At 41.3% G+C, this 6457-nt stretch overlaps 1 protein-coding gene across 1 annotated transcript in view; it reads right to left on the minus strand.

Moving 5' to 3' along the window:
* LOC137133792 (C-terminal-binding protein 2-like) overlaps positions 1 to 6070 on the minus strand; it is a 63584-nt gene extending 57514 nt beyond the window's left edge. Inside the window, exon 1 of the mRNA XM_067517755.1 lies at positions 5751 to 6070. The gene's annotated coding sequence lies outside the window, so the exon portion shown is untranslated. The remainder of the gene's footprint in view (positions 1 to 5750) is intronic.
* Between the last annotated feature and the right edge of the window lie 387 nt (positions 6071 to 6457).

Genomic DNA, 6457 nt, shown 5'->3' on the forward strand with positions numbered 1-6457 from the left:
AGCTCTACTCTGCCACACAGCATCAGCAAGCTTGTAAAACAAGCTGTTAAACTTTATCTCCATCATAACCATTGCAATAATACACCACAGATGCCAGAATTTCAAAAACAGATTTCCCCAAGGGTTTTTTTTTTTTTTTTGGATATAAGCCTATTCTTCACACTTGTGTGTGAAGACAATACTACCATAAAGAAAGAATGGGATCATTTATATAAAAACCCCTCAGACTCCACATGATCTGTTAATAAAGTGAGCTCATGCACCTTCCCCAGCTATTAGAAGTAGCACTCAGACAGTGTGCCTGCATACTGGAAGTGTACATACTGCAGTATTCCAGATTGAAACATCCTATTAGCCCGCACATTCACAGACCCATTAGCATTTAAATATGCAAGAGCTGTGCTCCTTTCAAAATGCCATTTTTACTCTGCTGCAAGGAGAGTTCTCCAGTTGTCATAAACAACTTTTTTAAAATTATTATTCAAGGACCTTTTCAAATGTCAGGGCCAATCAAACACAACACGACAGGTCTCTGGGTGGAAAGAAAAATACAGCTCAGGGCAGAGAAGAAAAGCAAACTTATCATGCATATTCATGTGGTTGGAAGGTTCAATGACTGCTGTCTCTAAGAACTGTGAGCAGTGGCAAAACACTTTGTGTAGTAAGGGACAGCTTAAAAAAAAGTAAAGCTTTTAACCCTTTTCTCTCCCTAACCATGTCCAAATGTCAATGTCACAGGCCCACAATGGCCAAAACTCTGTGTGCCCACAAGTGACTCCCAAAAGCCCAACTCCAACTGTTTTTTCCTCCTTTTCTATCTGTCAGCAAATTCAGGCAGAAAAGTTTTCTCTGTGAAGTGGTGCTCAGCAGAATGGCAAACAAACAGAGCCATCTCTCCACTGGCCAGGGCCCGCTTCAGCATTTTAGACAGCTCTTTCAGTTTACAGCTTGCCTAACATCAGCAAGATGGATCCTCCTGACACAGGTCTATGTCAGCTGGACTGGAAGAGAGGCTCTGCCGAGACACAATGGAACCCTTCCTCCTCCTCCTCCTCCCCTCATGCCACCTCTCTCGTGGGACACTGGAAGAGGAGAGCAAGTAGGAAGGAAGGAAAATAAAAGAGGAAATAAAACACAATACATTTGCCTGTACTTTCTGTGTGTGTGTGTGTGTGTGTGTGTGTGTGTGTAATCCTCTTCAGTAAACTTCACCAGCTCAGAGTGAGTGAGCTGCATGCCCCAATGGTATCTTCCTCTCTATCTGTTTCTGTCTCTCTCTCCTCTACTTCCTGCCTCTCTTCATTAGTCTCTGTCTCTTCTCTCTGGCTTCAGCAAGGCACAGTCATCCAGGAGGACATTATTAGCTGTCAGCATTAACAACCAGCGCAGAAGCAGCAACAGCAGCAGCAGCAGCAGCAGCAGAGTCAGTTTCATAATAATGCTCACAGAAAGACTCTTCTCTGCACCAGCGAGAGGAGCAAGCAGTCAGGACAGCCTGCTGCGTGCAGATGGTGCTTTGTCTCTTCTGGTTTCTGCAAAAGTGACACGCAGACACAAACGCAAGCGCACATGTACATGCGTACCTAGTTTGAACACGGTGCCACTATTTATTCCTAATCCTCTGAGCTTTGCATGAAAGTTAATGGCAGGTGTTTAAATCTCTTCCTTTGCCAAGTGATGGAGAGGAGGGGAGTGGGAGAAGATCAACTCCCCCCCCCTCCTCCCGTTGGCAAACACACACTTTCTATGTTGGAAAGACAGTGTATTACATCCCTATTAGATCTCCACACTGCAGCCCTATATCCAACCTTATTCTCCCTCTCCTCACTCCATCTATCAAGTCTGTGCATGTAGTTAAGAGCAATTAGGACTTCTTTGGAGCAAAATGGCCAGTCATTAAGGAGGAGCTGAGAGTCCACAGTGTGATGCTTTGCACCAGGTGGGAGGCTATTAGACACTCAAGTAGTATGAGCAAAGTGCCCTGGTCATAAATACAAGGGACAGTAAACATCCTTCACTTGTTACCCCACGGCTGGCAAGAGCTTTCCTCCAATCATATAATTGGTTAATAATTTGGACAAATGTTCTTTTATTGTTCTTCAACATACTGTACCCATGCTCACTATACTGTAGGCTATGCTTGTTAAAATAATTGCCTTTTTAGCAAAGGTGTTGCTAATGCTATTAATGGTGTTGTATTCAAGTTTCCCCATCAACCCCGACAGTGTGACAGCATGTACAAACACCAAGACCGAACAGAAGCAGCTTCTACACAGATTTCTTTTATTTAAACATTTACAATCATGCTTTGCGTATTGTGACACCTTACAGTGTCTTAGTAAAAAAATTAAATTAAAAAGATTTTGTACAAAAAAGGCAGTTTTACTGCCCTTTTTTGCTCTTCATTAAAACAAATGCCATCAGTATGGCACATTTAGTTGGTTGAACAAATAGTCAATTAATATAAAAATATACTGCCAGCAATTTGGGGGAATTTTCAAAACAGAAAACCAATATGCTTTGGTTTTAAATTACTAGGACAAATCATCAATTTTTTGCAACCACCTTGGGCTCCCTGAATTATTGATAAGCATTTTTACTATTTTTTACTATTTTCAAAACACATAATCTTACTTCACTGTCTCAGTTATAAAATCATTCAAACAAGTTTTATATTCAAGAAAATGTTGGATTAAAGCTAGATCTACTCTATAACTCAAACATATGAAACGATGTGGCAATGGTCATAAACAATACATAGAACAATGAAGTTAATTACTTTCAATGTGGCAACAATGGTTGTATACAAGTCTGCAATTTTGTGTTTTGATTGTCTCATTAAAAACTTTAATGTATTCAAATACAGCAGTGGACTCTAATTTGCATTGTTTCTGGCCATTACACCAGTTGAACTGGAAAGTACTATTCAATACATTATGTTGAACTGGGAAAGCTTACAAAAAGGTTTGGGGGATGCCAAGTGGCAGGAGCAAGCTACAGCAAAAACAGCTGAGGGAGTATGAAACATGACTTTGGCTGCACTTAAAGGCAGACAACTGATGCATCTGTCTCCATACAGTGTGTATCATGTCAGTGGCAGGCAAGAGAGCAAGCACAGCCACAATACCTAGACTCAGTATCTTTCAGGCACACTGGATAAACAGGCCCCATCAGTGAGGAGAATCAGACACCTGCTGCTGTCTGGTGCAGTCTACATCCACTCTTCCAAAACTGTCCCTTACAACCACAAATAAAAAGGACTGAGACACAACAGATCGTGTTTAACAAGCAAAAAACAGGCGCCGGAAATTGGTACAGTGCACAAATTAATCTAAACTCACAGATTTGAAAATGTCTGTCTTTGAGACAAGACTATTACTAACCAGCTTAAGCTACAGTACAAATAAATAACTGGAGGACAGCAGTTTTCTGATCATTAAAAGGCACCTAAACTCATTTGAAAAGTGCAATTCTCCACAGCACAAGCTTTATTTTTAACATCAAAGCCTTAATTCAGAGAAGTTTTAAGATGTCTAAGACATGTTTGCAACACGGTCCGCAAGTAACCAAGAACACTGAGTTAAATAAAAGTCTTTTGTTTTAAAACAAAACTCAAATAAGAGATTAAAAAAAAAATAGGAATTGTTCAATAAAAGAAATTAACTGCACCAAAAGACTGGCAGTATAAATCGTAAACCCTCCATGGTCTGTTATTTTGCACAGTGGTATGTTTGAGTAAAATCAGGCTGTACATTTTCATCCCCATGCTGATAGTACAGTGTAATTTCACACCCATTACCTCCTCTCCACAATGCATTGCACAATCACATGACAGTAAAATCCTCTCAAACCAACTCCTGTGGGAACTTTTAGAAGCCGTTAGTGGCTTGGCCATTATGGGAATTCTCAGAAGAGTTCACAAGAGCTATTTCAGCAGTGTCCAAATTACTGTGTTAAACGGAGTATTAGGCTCTAAGAATATGATTAACCAATTGTAATTGCTTTGCTTCTGTGACTTCAGAACAGGAAAGCAATGCTTGTTTCCATTTTTTATCTGTTGCTATGTATCTAGTTTAGCATCTTCATAAAGAAATTCGCTACAATGCGAGAAAGCAATCTCAAAGAATAAACAAAACAATTCTGTCCAAAGAAAACTACAGGCCAAATGCACGGCTTGTGAGCAAACAGAGAGGGAGACAGCACCTGTGCCTTTCAGAAACCATCATCTCTTCCTGCTTCAGCACACTTGCTCCCCAGCATGCCTCTCTGCTACCCAATGTGTTATAATACAGCAGGAACACACAAATGAGTCCCTGCACAAGCATGATGTACAGCAGATCAGCCATGTACAACAGTGCTCCGAACAAGCACAAATCATGTTTATAATCACAGTACACTGACTCCACCAGTCACAAGGGAATATCTGTTGAGGCAAATGAGACTCCTGATTTCCAATACAAGCACACACCATCATCCCTGATCGCTAGCATCAACCACAGTGCATGATAAATATTTTCATTAATATTAAAGCAAGGAATTTGCATTTTCTTAGCATTTTCCTTCTCAGCTATAAATCAACAGGCCTGATAGGAGCTGCCATGTACATTGTGATGCTGCCTGTGATGTGTTTGCCTTGGGAGGCCAGCTTTCATATCTGAAAACATGCCGGCCACAAAGACGTGAGTGGAAGTTCAACCCCCAACAGAGTTGAAAGCAGCAGATGAGGGGGGAGAAATAACGAGAGGCCAACAGGGAGAGTGATGTTGCAGGTGGGAATAAAGGAAGTGCAAAAAAGGAAATCCCCGTAAGGGAAGTCATTGTATCTGTTGCATCACCAGTAACTGATGTACATCTGAGACATGGTGTTTCAAATGCAAACATTTGCCAGTGGTAGGTTGCGGGCCACGGCCTGCATATCATGAACAAAGGCCTTTTCTCTGCAGACAGACTCCACTCTAAGTTCTCCTGCCTGTTGTGACAATGCCCACTGGGGGAGAGCAGATGTCCGTTGCCAGGAGCACATCTGCATACACCCTCAATCCCCACCCCTTCATTGGCCAGACAATGGAGCCACCCTTCTCCTCCTCCTGCTCCACTTGGAAGCTTTCTTTCACTAGAGCCTCCAAATGCAGAAAAAAAGAAAAAAAAGAAGAAGTAGAAGAGGAGGGAGAGAGTTGCCTTTGGGGAGCCAGTGCCTACTCTACTGTGCCGATCAAAACTGTGAAATGGAGGGATTATCCTTCTGTTTAAAAAGTGGACAGGTGCCTGATTGGATGATTAATTAAGTGCTAATTAATTGGTAGACTGCAGATGAGAAGTGATGTTGAAACTGGATTTTGTTTGGTCATGCTATAAAGAACTGCTTCAACTATACAAAAACACACTTGTGCCAAACTTTTGATCTAACTCTTCAAGTGTGTGCCAATGTGTCTCGTTATTCCTAATATATGTATTTAAAAAAGGTCTAATATTTTATATATTTAAACCACATAATTGATTATAATTGGATCTTTAATGTGTTCACTATTACCTTACAGTTGTCCAGCTCGTTAGAATTTTAATAAAGCCTATTCCCAAACCACTATGAAGTAGAGTATCGGCTAATGTCTACACCCACCCTTCCTTGTCCCTCCTTGCTGATGGCGCAGGGACACATGGACAGCGATGCGAGTATAGCTTTCAAAACTATACCCCGGTGGAGCACACACTGAAATATTTTACACCACCTTTGCAATAATCTTGAATCCTACCTCGAGTGGATGTTTACTGAGAGTTCAAGCGTCGGCTTTGGGGGCTCCAGAGAGAGCATCGCAGGCTACGCATTTCAAATTCGCTTGTTATCTCGGATTTAGATAATGATCCACCTTTAGATGACATAAAAACTTAATCCTGAAAGCAACCGGGGCAATCTCCGGCGCTGGGAACGGTGCCTGGTGTCGGTTTTTACGAGGGGAAGTAGCCTCGGCTCTCGGTGTGGCTGGTTATCCTGCTGTTTACTTATACGGTTCATAAACACTCCTATTCTTTTCCTCCTGCCAGAATTGAGAGGTGTGTATCAGTTTGCTTTTCCTTTTTTTTTCTCTCGGTTTTTTTGAGTGAGGCGGAGCCTTTGCCCATTTCTCCCTCACTCACACACACACACACACGCACGCACGCACACAAACAGATGAGACACTCCGTGCAGTTGATGGAGATGGGACAGTGGGAATTTTCGAGAAAGGCGATCAGTGAATATGATACCTTTCCTTTTTTGGCTCTTTCTCTCTTAAAATTGATGTCTTCCCGGTGGATTTTTCTAAAATTCATACTAAAGGCTAGGTTTTAAAGTTATTTTGAAAGTGTTTTATCTCCTTTCATCTTTGAAGACCTTCATGTCTTGTGCAATTTTCGTCTAGAGAAGCAACCAAACGATTCATTAAGTTTGTTTATTAAGACCATAGCTATAATTATTTTCATT

This window comes from Channa argus, chromosome 1, assembly GCF_033026475.1.
Source record: "Channa argus isolate prfri chromosome 1, Channa argus male v1.0, whole genome shotgun sequence".
Classification (NCBI taxonomy): Eukaryota; Metazoa; Chordata; class Actinopteri; order Anabantiformes; family Channidae; genus Channa; species Channa argus.